A 23,587-nucleotide genomic window follows, 5' to 3' on the forward strand; every position below is an offset into this window, starting at 1 on the left:
TATCTTCATTCCTAATGAAGCAGACTGTAAGTCTTGATTTGCTTCCATATTTAGATACCTACAATTTTGTTAGCATGGTTTTTTGTAAGTAAGTTCTAGAAATTAAGTTAGTTAAGATAGGCCATTGTGAAAGAAAAATTGGAAGTAAAAAGAGACATGGATGAAACATATAGAGTATACACAAATTATGCACGAAGGCATAGATTGGCGAGAGAGGTTCATATAAGGTTTACTAGAAGATCAATAAGGGATGAAATATATAAAAAAATGAGGGACGAATCAATAATGTATAAGGGTAAAGAAATAATTGTATTAAAACAAATACGTAGTATACGAAATCAGAGACGAGAATACCAATTTTTAACGACTCAATTAAATATAAAGTCAAGTTTCGTTGGTTAATACCTGAAGGCATATTTTTAACTTGGCAGGAGAAAAAATACAAGATAGATACACTTGAGAAAGCACAGGACTTTTATGAGAGTTACTTTTCACAAGGAGAAGAACAAGAAAGTAGGGAAGAGCCGGAGAGTAAAAGTTATGATGAAGATCTATTAGAGGAAGTAGATCGAGAGCGAGAAATACAAAAGTTACAAGAAAGAGAAAGGTTAGAAAGAGAAGTAAAAGGAAGACTTATAGAGAGAAGAAGTACAAAACAAAATAAAAACAAAAAAATAGGTCAAGTTAAAAATGGGAGACATAATTAAGCTCTTTTCTATAATATCAAGAAAAAGAGTTTAGACGTTTTACAATTTAAGGAAATTGGATGTAGATGTGATGTATCTTTAGGAGGTTTACATAAAATAGGATTATAGAAAATTACTAGAGAAAGTAAAATTTAGAAACATTATACACAATATTAGCATAAAACAAGAAAGGAAGAATTATTATATATATCAAAGAAAAATAAAATTAAATAAATATACTTGGGTGAAAAGGGGTGAATTTTAATGTTGGAAATGGTATTAGAGTAGAAACAGTATATTCACTAAATAATATGAGAATATTAGTATGATCACCATGCTTAGATGGAATTCCGGTCGAGTCTTATAAAAAATATGTGTTATTAAATGAATAATGTTGGATTCCTAGTAAGCAGTAGAATATGAAAGAAGGAAAATGTAAATAAGAAACAATGGGGCAATAAGGACAAATATTTCAAAAAAGAAAGAGGGGGGAAATGTAAAGAATAGAAGAGTACTGTTACAAACTCCTGTTAACAAAAAAGGATATATTACATTTGTATGTGTGTAATGTTTGATGTGTTTTGTTTTGTTTTGTTGGTCTAAAATAATAAAAATTAAAAAAAAAAAGATAGGCCATTGTGTATTAGCCAGATGTTTGCTGTATTCTTCAGCCTTCCTTGCCTGATGAGCACATATACTGAACAATTATGGAGTGATTGTGTAGCCAAAGGAAATTGAAAAAGAAAAATAAGTTATTGCTATATAATCTTAACAGCAAAGAACAATTAAAGAACTTGTCATAAGAAAAAAGAAAAGCTGAAGGAATATTTTCTAAGTAGTCTAGTAAGGATTGAATATGCTCACTTCCACAGAATACTATTGTACAAATAATTTTATTTTCCATGAACTTTATTTTGTAACGGTGTCTGTCCTTTCTTTGGCAAGAAACAAAATGATCATGTGGGAAAAATGGAATTTCTATCTAAAAGCAGTCCATCTCATTTCTTTATTCTACTGCATGTAAATAAAAGGCTCATATTCCTGTCAGTATTATTTACTGAGAATTGAATGGTATTGATTTATATTGCCATTCCATTACATACCACTTAGTTGCCATAATAATGCCTCTATTTCTCAGAGAAATGTAAAAGCTTCAAAATCTTCAAAGATGAGAAATGTGAAACATACAGATAACACAAAACTGAAGAAGAGTTTTGTTTCCCTGTCACTTCTTCTTGTTACTTATCTCCTATTTGATACTTTTTTTGTACATTTTTACTCCACTCTGGTTCTAAGCACTCTATAAAGGCATTAATTGTTCTGGCTGTTTGAGACAGGAATATTTAAAATATGCCAGGAGCAATTATGAACTTTTCATTGTGGTCCTAAAGTTTTATTCTGGATTCTAAAGAATGAACTCTACAGAGTGCATTACATAACATACCTTATGATAGGTCCATTTTAATAGCATTTTAATATTAAATATTTTTATTATTTTTTAATCCTAACATATTATTCCATTTATTGTGGAATGTTTTCTGTTTCTACTTTAATCTTTGCTTTTAGAAAACATTATAACTAAATAAAAATATATTTATTTGGCTTTAATAGGTTCTCTGGCTGGTATCCTATTGCTTTTACTCATGTTTGGTGGAGTGATATGGATTGCTTTTACAAAAAAAAAAAATGGTGAGTATATATATGTATCTTAATTTATATGGAAGACCAGCTAATCCCTATTTGATTTTTTCAAATCTTTGTCTTAGCCCTCAAGACACTTCTCATAATTATGATTTAGAATTTGATAACTTTATCTTTATATATGCCTCAGCAATAATCTTCAATGCAATTTTGTATCTAAAAATACTAAAAACTTTTAGCATTTGGCACTGATTTATTCTTCAGCCAAATGTGAATCCGCATATAGCTTAAAATGCAGAAATAAACTAACAAATAGAGTGTGACTTTCCCATTTAATGCCCGCAAATTTAAATATTTTTTGGGAAAGAAATAAATGAAATTTGATTGACACAATAGATTCTAGTTATTTGTTACTGAAACAAAGAACGTCGGTTGAAAATACTCTTAAGGAAGTGGCAATCACAATTTAGGACAATATCAAATATCAAAATGTAACATGCACTGAGAGAAACACAGTGATTTTATGATGTTTTGCCATTCTCATCAGCTGCGCTCCATCAATGCTCACTCTTTTTTAAGTTTTACACTGAACAACGCATGACCCATTAGGTCAGCATTTCAGGGATATTTCCTTATCTAAAAAGGGAGACAGAATTAGCATGGGTGGGCAAAAAAAATCAGTGGGAGTGATGACTTCTGACTTCTTGTCAGCTTCCCCATTGAACTTTCTTGTGAAATCAGAAATATTCTCCCTGTCCTCCCAGTTACACAATACTTGCATAGGTCCTAGTCTTTTGTACAGCAGTTCACTGACAAACTCACCTGGATTTGCCAGTGTTTTGATGTCTCTCAAGGTGGTGATTAGGGTACTGTTTGCATGTTATTTGGGACTCTTTCAGGTTTGTAAACATAAAGGAAGTGGAAAAGATACTGTCTAGACTGGTTTTGCTGCATGTGATTTGGTCTTATGCCAATCCTGGCTATTGCAAAGTGTATATGGAAAAATGATCACCTGGATCCCTCAGATTGTTAATATCTTCATGAAGAAAAGCTGCCAACAGCATTGAAGGTTGTGGTGCATTCATTTTCTAGGAAACCATCTCTGGACCCTCTGCTCCTAGATAACAATTGTAGTAATTCAAGCTTGTAGCTGAAGCTGAAACTAAAAGGTATTGCTCAGTTAAAATGACAGTACTGAGCTATTAAGTCCCAAAGGACATTGAGCTAGCTATTGCCTTGATGGCTTTCAGAGGTTATTAAAAACTAGTTTTTTTCTGGTAAGCACTCAAATATTCCTAATCTAGTGTGGCATCACTTACTTTATTCTTTTGTATTTGTGATTTTGTTTGTTATGCTGTTTGTTGGTAAAGGAAGATGGTCTGTGCAGAGTAGCATCAGTTAAAAATAAATTCAAGAGCTTTTGAAATTCCAACAAGTGTTTGAGGAAAGATCTTGAACTCAGTTCAAATTCATTTTTCTAGAGAGAAATTCCAATCATTCATCAATGTGTATTCACTGGTGGCAAAATACAGAAATTATTGTATTTTTACAAAAATCTGACAGCAATGGCATCTAGTGTTGGTTTTATATTACACTTTCATATCAAATAGAAATTATTTTTAACATTTTGTACATTTTTTTTCTTTACACTGTTGAAACAAAGATTTTTTTTTAGAACAGCAAAATTCTGCAATAGAAACAGGCAGATATTTTAAATAAATGTAAATCAGCTTTCTATTACAATTAAGGCAATTTTAACAAAAGCCAATGATTCAATAACATGTATAAAATAATTAAAATAGTGATAAAAATAAACATTAAAATTTAAATAAATAAAATGTTTGTCTGCTATTAGCTGAAAATGTATAGTGGAAATATATGGGCATTTCTCTCTCTCTCTCTCTTTCTCTCTCTCTCTCTCTCTCTCTCTTTCTCGATATATGCTAGTTTATTGTCAATCCCTAATGAAAAATTATTGAGTGACACAGAAATAGAATAAAAACCACATTTTTTCTGTATGTTTATTATCCATTCAACATATCTTAATTTTTTTTCTTAACCACTTTTAACACCAAAAACCATGTTTTCCAAAAAATAAAACCCAACGGGAAAATATGCCCTAGTATGATTTTTCATGAAGCTCGTAATATAAGCCTCACCCCAAAAATAAGCCCCAGTTAAGATTGCCAGCTAGACGGATGCATTTAGTACTGTATTTCTCCCAAAATAAGACCTAACTGGAAAATAAGCCCTACTGCATCTTTTGGAGCAAAAATGAATATAAGACCCAGTCTTATTTTCAGGGAAACACGGTACTATTTTGTCTCTCTTACCCTGAGTAAAACTGCCTTAGGGAGCTTATACAGCCAAATTTGGTAACTAAAGGGTGTCTTACTCTTTCCAAGGTGAAGAATATAGTGATTAGAAAGTAAAATCATGACAAGAGTCGTTTGCTGAGATGGGTGGACGAGAGTCGTTTGCTGAGATGGGCGGACCAGAGTCGTTTGCTGAGATGAGTGGTTAGAGAAATAATAATAAAAAATGATCTAGGGGAATTTTTCAAAGGACATTTCAGCCCTGGAAAAATGCTTCTCAGCCCGTCTATCTTCTCTCTTACCCCCAAATATCATATTTAGTAACTTTACTGACTGATATTTCTACTGTTTGCTACTTTGAATTCTTTGTAAAAATAAAAAAAAAAGTTTAAGAACTTTCAATTGCTTGTTCAGTCTGCCTCTCACCTTCCCCAGATGGTGGCAGTAGCACCCTGCAGATAAATATCTCCTATTTTCTTTTACCTTTTTCTTAACTGAACTTAAAACCTTCCTGAAGAAATATGAAAGCTGGAAGGGAATGAAGCTCACCTTGCTGCCTCTGTGGAGCTGTTTGGAGCACATCTGTGAGCTTGGCCTAGAAGTCTGTCCTTGCAGCTTATTTGCCATTGTATATCATTAATGTTCATACATTAGCAATTTAGTGCAGCTTACTTGCAGTATTAGATTTTGTAGAACAAACAAAATTACTACCATTAATGTGCAATAAGACTGTATAACATTAAAGAAACCTAAGTTATAATTTTTATAGCAGTGTTTTTCAGTGTGAAATTCACAATGGAGAACAGATTTCTGTACATACAAGCAACAGAAAAGGCATTATTTCTATCACAGTACATGGTATCTCACTTCAATATTTTTTTAGCCAAAATCATCTTAAAGTATGTCCAGCACTTCCACTGCAGTTGCTTTTCCCCCTACATCATAACCGATTTCAAATGGTGCTAGACAAAAACTAAGACTCTGAACACCAAGAGAAATCGGTCAGCCTGTGTAAGAGATGTTTTCCCGAGTTAACACTGGTTGTTAAAGTGCTGTAGGTTATGCAGAACATGCTAACAATCTGATGGGCATTTTCATTAAGCAAGTATTTTTTATTATTTATCTTGAAAAATTAGTCTAAACAAATGTTATTGGTTACTGAATATTTTTATTTGCAATTTGTGACTAATAACTGTACCAATTAAATGTAAACACTAACCATTTAAATTTGTAAACCCTAAAGTTCCTGTATTAGTAACAATACTTTATTCATTTGCTACTTTGACGTGTGTACTGGTATATATTTTCTAAATGCTCAGTGTCCATTATATGCATTCGATTTTTTGGGGAGGGGGGAGGAGATGAAAGCACAGGGCACCCTCAAGATAGACTGTAAGTGTATGCTCATACACATGCATACTTATAAGCAACTCTTATTAAGTTAGGTGACCTGATTCATTTCTAAGTAAGTATATTGAAATATTCTACTAGCTAATAAGCAAACAAAACCAAAAAAATTCCTTTTACACCAGAAAACCCAATTCAGAGTCTTTCTTTCAGTAAAAAGTATTATTATGTGTAATATTGGCCTTATTAGAATAGCTTCAGTTCAATCAGGGCTAAACAAAATAAAAGCAGTATTTTACGTAATTGTTTCAAGGTAGTAGAAGAGTGTTGTGTGTAATAGATAATTGACATGTGGTTCTCTCCATGTTCTAGTACTATCTGTGGTAGAAGTCCTTTTGGAAAAAAAAACAGTTTCTATTAATTGATCAAGGATTTTGAGGAGGAAGGGACAGTTTTATCTTTTCTTAATGAAAAGAAATGCCACTGTTGGATTATTGTTTTTTAAAGTCATTTCTGCTTCCGTTCTAACTGTTACATGTATACAGACCTGGATAGAGTAATCCTTTGTTGTATCAGTTTTTAATCTTATTTTAAATTAACATTTCAGTTCTTGCTTAATGATAGCTTTGTTGCTGCTTTCTTTTCTACATCCAGTGCTGTAATTCTTGCTCCTAGAACACTGATTTCAAATGGTGCTAGATACAGAGATGGAAAAATCTAAGCCACCATGTGAAACCAGCTTCCAGAGGAAGACACATTGTTGTTTCCTTCTTCAGCATCCATGCATTTTATAGGAAGTTGTCCTGCAAGTTTCCTAGAAGGAAATGTTTTTGTTGTTTCTGTTTCATACATACAATAACAAAAGTAAAACATAATATTTAAAAACTGAGAATATTCTACCTGGTAAGGAAATAGAGTTAAGAAAGTAGTATAACATTAAATTACTTATTAGCATGGGAAGCTTGCATTTCCTTCTTAAATCCTACCAGAAGCATTAGCATTTGTGACAAGGACCATCACAGGAAGTGGCAACTCTGTCATTAACCGTGTGATGTTAAGCACATGATGGAATTACCACCTGACTTCTGCTGCGGTTGTTAAATGAAAATCAACCTATGGTCAAGTGAGACAAAACTATGACTTGCATTTCATTGCCAGCTTCTATATTGATTCTCTTTGTTGAAAGCCAACTGTGAAGCTCGCAAGTGATGATCACATGACTATGGGGTGCTGCAATGGTTGCAAATGCTGCTGATTGCAAAGCGTCTGAGTCTCAATCATGTGACCACAGGGATATCACAATGCTTGTTATGTACAAGACCACCATCATAACTTTAAATGGTTGCTAAACAGGGTAGTTGTTAAGTAAGGACTACCTGTACATCAAAACTATTCCTATAGCACTTACCATTTGGTTATCTCTTGTAGTAAGCCACAAGCATCTAACCAAACTACTTTCTTGAAGTTTTGACTTTTTTCATCATTATCATCTTGTTTAATTCTTCTTTAATTCTTTTACTGAAAAAAATGAAATGAAGAAATATTGATGCCAGTTCAGATAAGCATAATACATTATTTCAAAAGCTTCCCATCTTTATTTATTATTCAACTTATTCTCTTTTATCATTTTTATATTCTAGATCAGATTTTTTTCTAGCATAATACATTATTTCAAAAGCTTCCCATCTTTATTTCTTATTCAACTTATTCTCTGTCTCTTTTATTGTTTTTATATTCTAGATCAGATTTTTTTTCTTAAAGAAGCTTGTTTTTAGGTATTAAAATCGTATCTGGATCTACTTATTGGATTATTGGTTGCATTTAATATTAAAGATCTTCTATGTTTTGGAGGATTTTACATACATTCAATTTTTCTTTTAATTTTAGGACCAATCTAGTCTTGTGAAATACTCACACAACCTTTCTGCTAATGTTTTGTCTTAATTTCCTTTTCTTATTATGCCTTTCATTATTTTTTGATGTTTTTCTTTATAATTTTTTTTGTTCCATTCAATTGTGTCTGATTCTTGGAGACTGTCAGGCAAGCTCTGCAGCAGGTGTTTTTTAGAAGTGGTCTACCATTGTCTCCTTCCTAGAGCTGAGTGAACATGATTGGCCCAAGGTTATGCAACTGGCTTTGTGCCTCAGGCAAGGCTGGAACTCAAGCTCTCCCAGTTTCTAGCTTGATGGCTTAACCATACTATACTGGCTCTTACACAATAAATACATTTATGCAAATAGGTTATTTGTTCACTAATTCTTCAGAATGCTTATCTGGTTGGTAGATTTTCTCAGAATTAGTGCCAAAGTGATTTTCTTCATAAACCTTCTTTCCTCTAACATGCTTTAGCTAGGCATTTTTGTAATTCATTCCACATAGAAAGTTCACGCAGATATTTTTGAAATATTTTTGTCCCTCAGTTACATGCTTTCCTTTTATTTCTAGCCGTTCCTTCATCTTCATAAGCCCCTTCTTTTCCCTCAAGTTTTCTTATTCAGCATTGTCCTCATCTAACTTCCTTGTGGAATTTTGCATATCTCCATCTGTTCCTTTCACTGTCCCATGATTCCTTTTTTTTAAAAAGAAAGCAATCATTTTTAAATAACAAAGGCATTATTTTTATTTTTGATTTTTCCAGCTGATATTTTTTATCTTGATCAACATTTAGCATCTTCTTTCTTCTTTTGTGCATCACATTTATTTAGATTGGAAGTTTGGAAGCATTAATAAATTTTGTTACTAGTTAGTATATTTAGATATTAAATTCTCTTCATTGTAACTTTTTCTCCCAGATTTTGGAATTAATAATTACCTGATCTTTACTGAGTAGTATCAAACTACTCTTTTTGAACTAGACCACCATACATGTGAAGTTTGCCTCAGCTTTCAGCTTACTCTCATTCTCACTTTATTGGACATCAATGTGTATGAGGAATTTGGGCAGTTATTATAATACAACTTGCAAATACAACTGTAGTGTAATTTAATTCTTGTGGGTAGGTGATCTAAATAGGCCCTATCCAACAAAATGAGTTTCAATGTGGAGAAAAGCAAAGTCCTACACTTAGGCAGGAAAAACCAAAGGCACGGATACAGTTTGGGTGAGACCCGGCTTAAAAACAGTAACTGTGAAAGCGACCTTAGAGTCCTAATGGACGATCACTTGACTACGAGCCAGCAGTGTGCAGCAGCAACCAAAAAAGCTAATACAATCCAGGCTTGTATAAACAGAGGCATAGAATCAAGATCATGCAAAGTACTACTATTGCTTTACAAAGCCCTAGTAAGACCACACCTGGAATATTGCAGCCAATTCTGGTCACCATATCATAAAAAAGATGTTGAAAGTTTGGAAAAAATTCAGAGAAGAGCAACTAGGATGATCAAAGGCCTGGAGGCTGAAATATACAAAGAACGGCTGCGGGACTTGGGTTTGGCTAGTCTAAAGAAAAGAAGAAATAGGGGAGACATGATAGCAGTGTTTCAGTATCTGAGGGGCTGTCACAAGGCAGAAGGGGTCAGGTTGTTCACCAGAGCATCAGAGGGAAGCACAAGAAATAATGATTGGAAACTGATCAAGGAAAGAAGCAACCTGGAATTAAGGAGAAACTTCCTGACAGTGAAGACAATCAACCAGTGGAAAAGCTTACCCCCAGAAATCATGGAAGCTCCATCCCTGGAGACTTTAAAGAAATGTCCGAGATGGTGTAGATTCTTTATTCTATTGTAAATGCTAAATAATTATTTCTTTTAAATTAAAAAAAAATCAAATAACTAGTATTTTTACTTTTATTCTGTGCAAAGCTTCAAAACTGATGTTTTGCAGCATGTAGGAATGTGTATGATGTACCTTTATTCAAATAATTAAACCATAAGCATCATTTGCAAGGTTTATATAATGCTCTGCAGAATGTATCAACTACTATTAACTACATTGTTTTTACTTTTTCTCCAAACAGAGCAAAGGGATTATACATATAAACTATCTTTTTTTTAAAAAAAATTGAATAGGCTTGCGAAGTAACATTATTGCTTTTTAGTAATCTGTTCAATTCTGGAAAGAATTTTATACTGGTATGCAGAATAATGATTTTTAAAGAAGGTGATTAATTGTAAGTTAAAACGATCAATTTGTTGAGTGTTCACAGAAGTAATTAAATTCCTTCAGTATCTCTGGGCAACATATTTTGCTCTTGAAGGCATGTTTTCACTCAAGAATACTACATACTGCTCTTTTGGATCATGTCTGGGGCAATTGTTATGATCGGAGTTGATGTTGGACAAACTGTGCCATCAGACACTCAACTAGTCTACTGAACATTTGGAAGAAAATGTTTTTGAAGGGAATTACTATGTCACTATTATTATTTATTTAGTGTCTGATAAGAACATAAGAAGAGAAGTAAACATATACTATGTCAGAAAATTGCTCATAAATAAGAAATTATATTTTAGGAATTAGGAGATTTGGTATTTGGTCTTCACAGATATTTTCATGATAGGAACATTTCAATGGATCAGATCTAACTTTGCCTAAAAGCTCTAGGGCAAATTAGCACACTCAAGTCTTTACAAATAGTCCTTGCTTACTGTTTGAAATCATAACTGTATATAAAAAAAACCAGGTTTGTGACCAATTCTTGCTTGTAGAATTCTCAGTGTCTTGCAGTCACATGATCACCACTGTCATGCTTTTCAAATCATTTGCATCAAGCAGAATTAATGGAGTATGCGGAAGCAAAATTGTAAGTCTTAGTCATTTAATGTTTTGGTTAATAACTGAATGTGAAGTGATGTTGTAAGACTGTTGTGGTCACATGATTTTTCACTCAGTAATGGCAGTGCTTAGCAACAATCCCAATTGCCAGTCCCAATTGAGATTGCTAAGCAAGGACTACCTGTATTGTGAATTAATATAAGTTAAAATACTATTATATAATGATTACTTTTAATGATAGCATAAATCTACCTGGCTTATTAAAAATTACATTCTTTAAAATATAGATATATAACCCACTATGCTGTGATTGCTGCCAAAGCAAATTAGTGTGATACCAGTAATAATAATTGTGCTCAAATGCTTGGCAATAAATTCCTTGATTTTCTTCTCAAAAAAGGAAGAATGTTATATTCTTCAAAGTTTAGCTAAATATAATTTTCCCACCATATTTATTTAGAGTCCTAAGTAAAAAATATTTAACCTGCGATCAATGTATTCTACTTTTATGCTTTAAAGTTTACTTATTGAAAAGGCAAAGAATGGAAGCTCAATGAAAAATAGTATGAATGCTCCCACAAATCTGCAACACAAAGGCATTATGCAAAGAACTAACTTTTTGTTAGTAACAAAGAAATCTTTTGAATTTATACAGCCTGAGAAGAAATGGCATTCTTTACATGTAAGCTTACAGAAACACAAAAAGAAATGCTTCGTTCTTAAGAATATCTTAACTGCTGCCTTGAATGGGCTACCCTGAATTTATATGCTGCACTGAAGTGGAAACTATAAAGAAAGACATTTAAATGTATGTAAATAAATGTATTAGGAAGGTGACTTTAAACTTATGGCCAGGAAACATCCCTCTCTCAGTGGAAAGCTTTTATCAAGTTCCTTGTCAATCCTGGAATAAACTCATTCGCAGACTCTATTTAAAAGGAACATTTTTGAGACAGATGGTCTTTTAAAAGAACCAAACAATATCTGTGAAAAGTGTTCACATCAAAAGCTATTGTTATTAACTAATCACTTTACTTGTAATAAACACAACAGGCTGCCTTCATCCCCCTCCCTGAGTCTTTTTAAGGACATGTAAAATGTCAACATGAACAGTACAATGATGCCTCCTGCAACATATGCAAATCATCATGCTGCCACGCAAGATGTTTTGCAACAGCTAATATGTACTACTTTGTTTTTTTCTTTAATTGAAACTGGACCAACTAAAGAAGTTATGAAACATCAGTATATTTTCTGTTCATTTGTGGCTAAAATGTCACAAGCCATCAGAAAAACTGAAACAAAAACTTATCTAATTTTCCATATTTGCCTTTTGGGATTTTCACTGCATCTTTTAAAAAAGAAAAGACTGCTCAGCAGAAATGGCAACATAGAATAATCAATGATCCAGACTGAGTATCTCTCATGGATTACAATGTCCCATGTTGGAATTCTACTCTAAAGCTGCTCTGCTGTTCCTATTGGCTATATAGTAGCCTGGCTATTAATTTTACTATTCCATTTATTCCTAAGATGATTTTTAAGATTGTTATATATTGTTTGGGTCCAATTCTGATGTCATATTGCTAAAGTGAGTCACAGGTAGATGATATGGGAAATATATTGGAAATAAGACAACATTGGGGGTGAAGATTGAAAAAGAAGTACATAAGTTAAGCGCTTTTGCAGACAACTTAGTTTTAATTTTGGAAAATTCTATGGATGGAATAGATAAATTATTGGAGAAATTAAGAATTTGGTGTGCTAGTTGATTTAAGATTAATAATGAGAAAACAAAAATGTTTACCAAAAATATAAATAAAAGAATTAATTGCAAAAACAGTATTTCAGATTGAAAAAAATAATTAAAAAAGATTCGTGGAGGATTGTTTTGTATATGATAACTGTTGTTGTTGTTGTTAATTGCGAAGTCGTGTCCGACCCATCGCGACCCCACGGACAACGCTCCTCCAGGTCCTCCTGTCCTCTACCATCTTCTGGAGTCCATTTAAGTTCACACCTACTGCTTCAGTGACTCCATCCAGTCATCTCATTCTCTGTCGTCCCATTCTTCTATTGCCCTCAATCTTTCCCAGCATTAGGCCCTTCTCCAGTGAGTCCTTCCTTCTCATTAGATGGCCAAAGTATTTGAGTTTCAACTTCAGGATCTGGCCTTCTAAAGAGCAGTCGGGTTGATCTCTTCTAGGACTGACCGGTTTGAACGCCTTGCAGTCCAAGGGACTCGCAGGAGTCTTCTCCAGCACCATAGTTCAAAGGCCTCAATTCTTTGGCGCTCAGCCTTTCTTATGGTCCAACTTTCACAGCCATACATTGCAACTGGGAAAACCATGGCCTGGACTATACGCACTTTTGTTGGCAGGGTGATGTCTCTGCTTTTTAGTATGCTGTCTAGATTTGCCATAGCTTTCCTCCCCAGGAGCAAGCGTCTTTTAATTTCTTGGCTGCAGTCCCCATCTGAGGTGATCTTGGAGCCCAGAAAAATAAAATCTGTCACTACCTCCATTTCTTCCCCATCTATTTGCCAGGAATTGAGAGGGCCGGATGCCATGATTTTGGTTTTCTTAAGTTGAGTTTCAAGCCAACTTTTGCACTCTCCTTCTTCACCCACATCAAGAGGTTCTTTAGCTCCTCTTCACTTTCTGCCATTAGAGTGGTATCATCTGCATATCTTAGGTTGTTGATATTTCTCCCGGCAACCTTAATTCCAGCTTTTGTTTCATCTAGCCCTGCCTTTCTCATGATGTGCTCTGCATATAAGTTAAATAGGTAGGGCGACACTACAGCAAGACTATTTAAATGTACAAAGTTGGAGAAATTCCTACAACTGAGGAATAGATTGTAAAAATGGCAGAATTTGTAAAACTGACCTATTTAATCAGGGATAATACCATACACCTCCACTTGTTTATTGGACCCGTGTCCTTCCTGGTTGGTCTCGGCTGCCAAGGAGGTGACACGAGGCTGGCTCCAGGTGTTGATCAACGCTTCGTTGAGGGAGGGGTCTTTCCCGCAATCCTGGAAGGAGGCGGTTGTGAGGCCCCTTCTCAAGAAGCCTACCTTGGACCTGGCTGACTTAAATAACTTCCGTCCAGTCTCCAATCTCCCCTTTTTGGGGAAGGTTGTAGAGAGAGTGGTGGGCCCGAGACAGGGGTTATTCCTCTGTCTTGGTGCTACTTGACCTCTCATCGGCTTTTGATACCATCGATCATGATATCCTTTTGCGATGACTTGAAGGGGTGGGAGTGGGAGGCACCGTTTTACGGTGGTTCTCCTCCTACCTCTCTGGTATTAGTGGGAGGGCAGAGGTCAACCCCGAGGACCCTTGAATGCGGCGTGCCGCAGGGGTCGGTCCTCTCCCCCCTCCTATTTAACATTTACATGAAGCCGCTGGGTGAGATCATCAGACAGCACGGGGTGAGGTTTCATCAGTATGCTGATGATACCCAGCTATATATCTCCTCCCTGAGTTCTCTCAGTGAAGCGGCTGATGTGATGGGCCGTTGCCTTGAAGCCGTGAGGGTCTGGATGGGGGTTAACAGACTCAGGCTCAATCCTGACAAGACCGAATGGCTTTGGATGTTGCCTCCCAAGGATCATGTCGACTGTCCAGTGTTGACTCTAGCGGGAGAAAATATACCCCGTTCGGAACGGGTTCGCAACTTGGGTGTCCTCCTTGATCCACAGCTGAATTTGGAACATCATTTGACAGCTGTGGTTGGGAGGACCTTTGCACAAGTTCGTCTGTTGCACCAGTTGCGGCCCTACCTGGACTGGGAGGCTCTCCTTACAGTCACTCATGCCCTTGTCACCTCACATCTGGACTACTGCAACGCGCTCTACATGGGGCTACCCTTGAAAAGTATTTGGAGACTACAGTTGGTCCAGAATGCAGCCGCGCGAGTGATAGTGGGTGCTTCTCGATACACCCACGTTACACCTATCCTCCGTGAGCTGCACTGGTTGCCTATTGGTCTCCGGGTCCAATTCAAGGTGTTGGTTATTACCTTTAAAGCCCTATATGGCTCAGGGCCAGGCTATTTGTGAGACCGCCTACTACCTCATAGTTCCCTTCATCTGGTTAGATCCCACAGGCTGGGCCTCCTTCAGGTCCCGTTGGCCAAGCAGTGCCATTTGGCGGAGCCGCGGAGGAGGGCTTTCTCTGTGATGGCGCCCACGTCTTGGAACCAGCTCCCCCCAAAGATTAGGACTGCTCCCACCCTGTTGGTTTTCCGTAAGCTGCTTAAGACCTGGCTTTTCCGGCAGGCCTGGGGTTTATAAAATCTGACCCCTGGATGACTGTTATTGCACTGTTTGTTTTATCATGTTTTATGGTGTTTTTATTGTTAGCCGCTCAGAGTCCTGCGGGAGTGGGGCGGTTTATAAATTTTAAAAATAAAATAAAAATAAAATAAAAACAAATACTTTTTATAAAAGACTGGAAACCTTTTTGCTGAAAATGAAAAAAAAAAGAAATGGCGATTTTTGGATGTGCTGATTAAATGGGTTGATAGAAAGGAACTATGTGATCTAGTCTTAGAGAGAGGGAGGGATAATATATTGGTTTGTAACTGCTATAAAGAAGATTGGAAATTGCTTTAATTATCTCTTTTTTTCTTTATTTTGTTTCTCACAATTTTTCTTTTAACTCTTCTTTATATATTTTCTTATGTTTGTATTATATTCATGTAAAAATTACATATGTACACACACACACATACACACCAGATTTTATTCACGTAGAAGAAGTGATGTATAAGAATTGTGCTTTCTACTAGGGAATTGCAATGTCCCGAGATTCCCTATAAAGATGGCCACAAAGAAGCATTTGGTTTAGGGATTCTACAGAACTCTCCCCACATATATGGGTATAAATGCTGCTGAAAAGGAAAATTTGCTTTTCAAAAATGAACCTGGTTGGAGTGAGGATCCAATGAAATTTAAAAAATAGAACAAGCAGAGAAAAGATGTTGACCCATGGACATGTGAGAAAAATCCATGACCTGGGAAGTTGGGTATTAAGCTTAACTGATTTGAAAATCAGTATTCCAGATCTGTTGCTTAAGATGATACCTGCTTGAGCAGTAATTGGCTTAAAAGACCTCCAAAATTCCTTCCAGACTGATTATTCTATTATTCTTTCCTAATCCTAATTGATGGAGGCTTTCCAAGGAGAGACCTTAGAACTGGAATTCGCTAGAAACTCTTGTTAGCCTGCTTAATTTAAAACAGTATCTGAGAATTAGAGAAAAGAATCAGTTTTAACCAGAAATTAAGAAGGTAGAACCAGGGTCTGGCACCCACAGAAACCAAATTTGTCTCTAACTATCATCCCTCTTGGAATTACAAATATAATTCTTACAAATTTGAACTGGACAACTTCCAGTTATTAAACTTTGTAAAAATATCTGTCTGAATACCATACACTGAGAAATAAGCTTAGCAAATTTGTCAGTCTCCCAGATGGGAAGGAAAAGGTATTGCAACTTGCCTGAATAAAAGGTGTCCCTTTGAATGGAAGAATCTTAAGACAAATGTGGAGAGTACTTTGGACAACACTTGCCCTATAAAAGAAATGTGTGTTCCAAGATAGGAAGCCTGAAACTTCACCCCAAGATATTTATAAACATGCACCTGCTCTACTGGGGTTCTAGCAATTTGCTATTCATGCAACCTACTAGTGTGTTATGCAAAGACTTAACACTAGTTTTTTTGATAATTTATTACAAGTTATTTTTTTAGGCAAAAGAAAACCTAAAATCAATACCTTCTCCTTCCCATCTGGGAGACTGACAAACTTAACAAATCATCTGCATATAGCAAAGCTGCCATTGAACAATCAAATCCAGAAAAAATCCCTTATGCGTCTCTATGGAAGAGGCAGAAAGGCAATGGAAAGACCTGGATTCTAGTTCATCCTCAGCCACAGCACTGGGCCAGCTGAAACTCACTCATAGGTTGCTAGGATAAAAGCAGGAGGACGGTATCATATACATTGTTTTCAGCTACTGAACAGAAAGGGATATAAACCTTATAAATAAATAAACAAAAAAAAGTTGTCATGATTTGATTCTTATAGCCTTGTAAGGATAAATACACATATGGTACTTTGTAGTACCATGATGAACAAAGAGATCGAAAATAATTGCAGAAATCATGTTCTGTATGCTTTCCTTACCTAGTTCACTATATTATTTCTCATACAATACAAATCTATTCTAAGAATACAATATAAATGGAAATAAACAAAACAAGACAACAGCAGCCAAATCAAATTTATGTAATATCCCTGAGGAAGTAGTAAAAAAATCAGATTTTACTGAATTTAATCTTGAATATTGGGGTATGTCCAATATCTAAAAAGTACAAAACTGCAACCACTTACTAAATAACTATATCTGTTATTATTTTCATTTGAAAAATAAAAAGCCAACCAGCAGCTTGTATATGAAGAAGATCCTAGTTTTGTTCTTGTGGGTAAAAATGGGTACTTGCTTTGAGTTCCTCAACGGAAGATAGAAGTAAATTCAAAGTATGCTTGCCAATTGCTTCTTAATAATTGGTATTATTTCAAAAATGAAATAAAAACAATCAAAGCTAGTCTGGTGTAGTGGTTGTTGACCTAGAAATCAGGAGACTGAGTTCCAAACTTACTTTACTAGGCAGACAAAACTGGCTGAAATATTTTGGGCCAGTCACTCTGTGTCAGCCCAACCCACCTCATGAGATTATTGTTTTGGGAAAAATAGGTGGAAGAAGGAGTATTGGTATGTTCACTGCCTTCAGTTGTATATGAAAAAACGTGGAAAAAAAATCTAAAAAAAAAATTAAAAAAAATACTTAATCAATACGGTAAACCAGGAACAGAGATCCTGGGAAATCTCAGAACAGACATCTGTAGGTAAATATAAGTTCTCAAGACTATTTTGTCTAACCGCATCATAATGTACTTAATAATAATAATAATAATAATAATGAAAAGTAGTGAAAACTGAAGGAATCAAGATGCCACAAAAATAACATTAAGAGTCTGGATGAGGAAGAGTACTACAAATACTTGGGTATTCTTCAAGCTGACAACATCAAGCACACTGAAGTCAAGAAAAAGATTAGAGGTGAATACATCAAAAGAGTGAAGAAGATCTTAAAGTCCAAACTCAATGGAGGAAATACCATAAAGGCAATCAACACCTGGGCAATCCCAGTCATTAGGTACACAGCTGGAATAGTGGACTGGACTCAAGCAGAACTAAAAGCAATGGATAGGCAGACCAGAAAAATAATGACAATGAATCATGCCCTTCATCCACGCAGTGACATTGACAGACTTTATCTACCAAGGCAAATAGGTGGGCGTGGAATGCTACAAGTACATCAGATGATTGAAGAAGAAAAAATGGCTTTGGAAGAATATCTGAAGAACAATGATGAAGATGCACTGAAATTAGTATATCAGGAAGGCTTACTGACTACTGGAGAGACCAAACTGGCCTACAAGAAAGACCAAATGAAAGAACAGAATAGAGGCATGGGAAGACAAAGCACTACATGGCCAATACGTTAAAAAAAAATAGCTGGGAAAGCAGATAATAACAAGACCTGGCAATGGCTAAGAGCAGGAAAATTGAAGAAAGAGACCGAGGGACTAATTCTGGCTGCACAAGACCAAGCCTTAAGGACAAATGCATATAAAGTCAAAATTGAGAAGACAGCAACAGACAGTAAGTGCCGCCTATGCAAAGAAGCTGAAGAAACAGTGGACCACCTGGTAAGCTGTTGCAAGAAGATTGCACAGACTGACTACAAGCAGCGGCATGACAAAGTAGCAACAATGGTGCATTGGAAGATCTGCAAAAAATATCATTTGCCTGTAAGCAAAAACTGGTGGGATCATAAAATAGAGAAAGTCATAGAAAATGATAAAATTAAACTGCTCTGGGACTTCAGAATTCAAACAGACAAGCACCTGCAACATAACACCCCAGACTTAACAATTGTCGATAAGAAAGACAAAAAAGTCTGGATAGTGGACGTGGCAGTGCCTGGAGACAGCAGAATAGAAGAGAAAGAACTGGAGAAGATAACAAAATACAAAGACCTACAAATAGAAATAGAAAGACTGTGGCAAAAGCAAGCAAGGGTAGTACCAATAGTATAGGCTCCTTGGGTGCAATCCCAAAACAACTGGAGCACCACTTGAACACCATTGGCATTGACAAATTCGCTATTAGTCAATTGCAAAAGGCGGCCTTACTAGGAACTGCTTCCATCCTGCGACGATATCTGTAATACCATCAAACATCCACATCTGCCTATCCCAGGTCCTGGGTAAGGACTCGATAGGTAGACAAAATGCCAAATCCAGTCTGAACATCTGGCTGACTGTGCGATGATTGAGAATAATAAAAAAAGTTGGAAGGGACCTTGGAGGTCATCTAGTCCAACCCCCTGCTCAGGTAGGAAACCCTATACCATTTCGAACAAATGGCTGTCCAGTCTCTTTTTAAAAACTTCCAGTGTTGGAGCATTCACCACTTCTGGAGGCAGGTTGTTCCACTGGTTAATTGTTCTAACTGTCAGGAAGTTTCTCCTTAGTTCTAGTTGCTTCTCTCCTTGCTTAGTTTCCACCCGTTGCTTCTTGTCCTGCCTTCAGGCACCTTTGTAAATAGCTTGACTCCCTCTTCTTTGTGGCAGCCCCTGAGATATTGGAACACTGCTATCATGTCCCCCCTTCTCTTCATTAAACTAGACATACCCAATTCCAGCAACCGTTCCTTATATGTTTTAGCCTCCAGTCCCCTAATCATCTTTGTTGCTCCTCTCTGTACTCTTTCTAGAGTCTCAACATCTTCTTTACACCACGGTGACCAAAACTGGATGCAGTATTCCAAGTGTGGCCTTACCAAGGCATTGTAAAGTGGTATTAACACTTCACGTGATCTTGATTTTATCCCTCTGTTAATGTAGCCTAGCACTGTGTTGGCCTTTTTGGCAGCTGCAGCACACTACTGGCTCATATTTAGGTGATTGTCCATTAGGACTCCAAGATCCCTCTCACAGTTACTACTATTGAGCAAGGTACCTCCTATACTATATCTGTGCATTTGGTTTTTCTTGCCTAAATGTAGAACCTCGCTTTTTTCACCATTGAATTTCATTTTGTTAGATAGCGCCCAGTGTTCAAGTCTGTCCAGTTCCCTCTGTATCTTAAGCCTGTCTTCTGGAGTGTTGGCTATTCCTGCCAGCTTGGTGTCGTCTGCAAATTTGATGAGTTCCCCATCTATCCCCTCATCCAAATCGTTGATGAAGATGTTGAAGAGCACTGGACCCAGAACAGAGCCCTGAGGCACCCCACTTCACACTTCCCTCCTTGTAGATGCGGTTCCATTGAGGACCACATGCTGAGTACGGCCAGTTAGCCAGCTACGGATCCATCTGGTGGTGATGCTGTCTACCCCATATTTTTCTATCTTGTCAAGTAGTAGGTTGTGATTTACTTTATCAAATGCCTTACTGAAGTCCAAGTAAATTATGTCCACAGCATTCCTCTGATCCACTAATTTTGTCACTTGGTCAAAGAATGCAATAAGATTTGTCTGGCATGATCTGTTTTTTGAGAAACCCATGTTGGCTTTTAGTAATGACTTTGTTTGCCTGTAGGTGTTTGCTGATTCGTTGTTTGATTATCTTTTCCAGGATCTTCCCAGGTATTGAGGTCAGGCTGATAGGTCTGTAATTTCCTGGGTCCATTTTTTTTCCTTTTTTGTAGATGGAAACTACATCAGCTCTTTTCCAGTCCTCTGGTAGTTTCCCACTGCTCCAAGATCTTTGAAAAATATAGTTCAGTGGTTCGAGATCACATCTGCCAGTTCTTTGAGAACTTTGGGGTGTAATCCATCTGGTCCTGGCGATTTGAACTCGTCTAGACTGGACAGATGGTCACTTACCATTTTCTTGCCTATCTTAACTTGTGTTTCTATTCTGTTTTTTATGGCACTATTTTTGATAGGTTGGTCTGTTTTTTGCTTTTGTGTAAAGACAGATGCGAAAAACAAGTTAAATAGTTCTGCTTTCTCCCTGTTGCTTGTCACCTTCTTGCCACTTTCACCCACTAATGGACCAATCATTTCCTTCACTTTTTTCTTGTTTTTTACATGTTTTTTTTGTTATTTTTGACTTTGGTCGCAAGCCTTAGTTCATTTTGAGCCTTAGCTTTCCTCTCTTCATCTTTGCAGGCTCTGGCTATTTGCTGATATTCTGACTTAGATATGTGCCCCTCTTTCTACTTTCTATACTTGTCCTTTTTATCTTTCAATTTGTCAGAGTTCTTTATGCAGCCATGCTGGTTTCTTTTGAGAGCTGTTATTTTTCCTCTTTGTTGGTATTGTGCTACACTGGACCTTTATTATCTCATTTTTCAAAATTTCCCAAGCTTCTTGAGTTGTTTTCCTCTAATCTATATCTTATCCTAGACTTGTTAGATTCCAATAATTCCAGGCTTAGCAGATAAATTTTCACATAATGTCCACAAAAAGCATATACAGATTTTTTTTTTTAAAAAAAATGCTACTTTCAAGTACATTTATAAAAAGACATACCTTGTACCACTCAACCAACCACTCAATTTCTAAATACTTTTATGCATGGTAAGACAATGCAATAGATATCAATATAGTTTGGTTTCTTCTATTTTTCTTGCTTTGTTGTACAGTAGATGGCCAAATATAATTGCACAATGAGGAATATAGTACAATAACATATAGTAGAATAATAGATACCATACTTATAAACAGATTACTCTCCAAGAGAAGGTTCGCAAATCCATTTTGTTTGCAAGTCCAAACTAGTCCAAAAACATGCACAATAGCATCGCAGTAAAACCTGATAGTAATGGTGTTGGCTCGTCTTCAGGTGTGATATGACATGTTTCTTCCTCTTCTCAAAGAAGTGGTCCCGTGAACTTTTGGTGGCAGCCTTCCTCTTTTTCTCATAGATGACACTGTACCAGTGGATTGCATAGGGACAGCTGCAGACACCTTGGTAAAGCGCTTGATATTAGGGTCATCTTGAACAATGGCAGTTTTTTCTCAATCAAGCAAAAAACTTCAGCCATCAGTTTGATCTAAAGCCACTTCAGTGCTTCAATCTCTTCCTCTTGTTTTTGCTGGCTTTCCATTTCCATGAGGTCTTTTTTGAAGAAGACCTCTGTATGTGGGCCATTTGGAATATGGCATTTGGAGGTGAATACATGAACTTCACATTTGGGTGGAAATCATTCAGGTAAGCTGTTTGACCTGGAGGCATTATCTGAAATAATGCCTCCAGGTATTAACAGTGTCTACATTTCTTTGTTCAGTATGTGGCAGAACATTCCGTGCTAACATCGGTCTTATTAGCCACCTACGGACACATCGTTGATGGCCCATAACCCACAAGATGTCAAGGTCTTCATCAAAATCGATGGATGAACAACATATCTGAAATAAGCAGAATCTTGAATTCCAATTCTGGGGTGAAATGGTGGAAGAACCAGTCTTCAAAGATGAGAAGAATTAATCAAGGTTTCATATTAACTTTCCACATAACAGGAAGTGAGCTCTTGGAGATATTCTTAAAGAGACTGCAGATTCATGGAATGGTAGACTAGCAGTGGTTTTCAGCTTGGATTAGCAGAGGGTTCTGGCATCTAGCACCATAGTTAGCCTATTCTTTGCAGCTTTGAAGGTTGGCATTATCATCTCCTCCCTCCAGATGTAGGTTTGTCTGCTGTTTTCTTACAATAAATATCTAAATTGAATATCTGCTGAGGCAAATAACCACTTTTTTAGGAGAAAGTGGGAAAAGATGTCTGTAGAATATGTGGCACACCAGAAACTTTCCTGCCTTCTCCCAGTTCCAAGGATCTTCTCGGATGGACTCATGGAAAAGTCCATCCGAGTTCATATTGGTGAAAGTTTGCAATTTGAAAATTCTTAAATAGAGTAATATCTGTATTGTCTGATCTGTAATTTGTCTAACTCAGTATTATCTATACTGACATTTGTTTCTGAGGCTCAGTAGTATAGATGCTTCATAGCTTGTAACCACATTTGTGAATGAGCTGTACTCAGTCCTTTCCAAATGCCAACTACATAAACAAGTTACACACAATCATATCAAGTCAAACATTTATATCTAACATGACACTGTTTCTCTCTTTTCTGGAGTCAGCCATGATGTTGACTATGTGGACAGGTTTAGTAAATGCAACATGCAATCTAAGTATAATGCAATGAAACTTGATCTTTGAGATATTTGATAGGGTATATAATATATGAAAATTGATTTTCTAGCACAATATTTTTCCACAAAGTGTAGATACAACTTTGTAATATTGCGTCTCACTTTAAAATCCATTCAACATCCTGATATTTCCAAAACCATCTATGCCTACATGATCTGTTATTATTTTTCCTAACTCATTTCTCTCTAATATGGCATGATTAAACTTGCAAAGCAGTCATATCACATGCCACTTTACTTAGAAATAAATTCCACCATATTGTTTACAGTTTTTAGCAGTTCTCTAAATGATAGCATTTATGGGATTTTAATTTTTAGTGATGATATCTTAACTAGAATGTTATTTCTATTTCAGATAATACCATTTTAGACATCTGATGTATCATTTAAACAATAGCAGAAATATATATGTAAATTTGAGTTGCAGTGAAAAGAATACAAGTCAAATGTAAAGTGTTACAAAATGCAAAACAAAAAGAATAGAGTTTAAGTGATTTGAAATTATTTTTGGCAGCTTGCTGCTTAGTTTGTGTAAAAGAATGGATGCTGCCACAAGCAGAAGACTTGGAATTAGAAGAAC

At 36.1% G+C, this 23,587-nt stretch overlaps 1 protein-coding gene across 1 annotated transcript in view; it reads left to right on the plus strand.

Annotated features, from left to right (window-relative positions):
• The window catches only part of LOC120297450 (C4b-binding protein alpha chain-like), a 30,549-nt gene extending 25,995 nt beyond the window's left edge, over nucleotides 1-4,554 (plus strand). Inside the window, exon 10 of the mRNA XM_039320084.1 lies at nucleotides 2,298-4,554. The gene's annotated coding sequence lies outside the window, so the exon portion shown is untranslated. The remainder of the gene's footprint in view (nucleotides 1-2,297) is intronic.
• Nucleotides 4,555-23,587: the final 19,033 nt, after the last annotated feature.

This window comes from Crotalus tigris, unplaced genomic scaffold (genome assembly GCF_016545835.1).
Source record: "Crotalus tigris isolate CLP2741 ecotype Arizona unplaced genomic scaffold, ASM1654583v1 scf7180000023618.1514416, whole genome shotgun sequence".
NCBI lineage: Eukaryota > Metazoa > Chordata > Lepidosauria > Squamata > Viperidae > Crotalus > Crotalus tigris.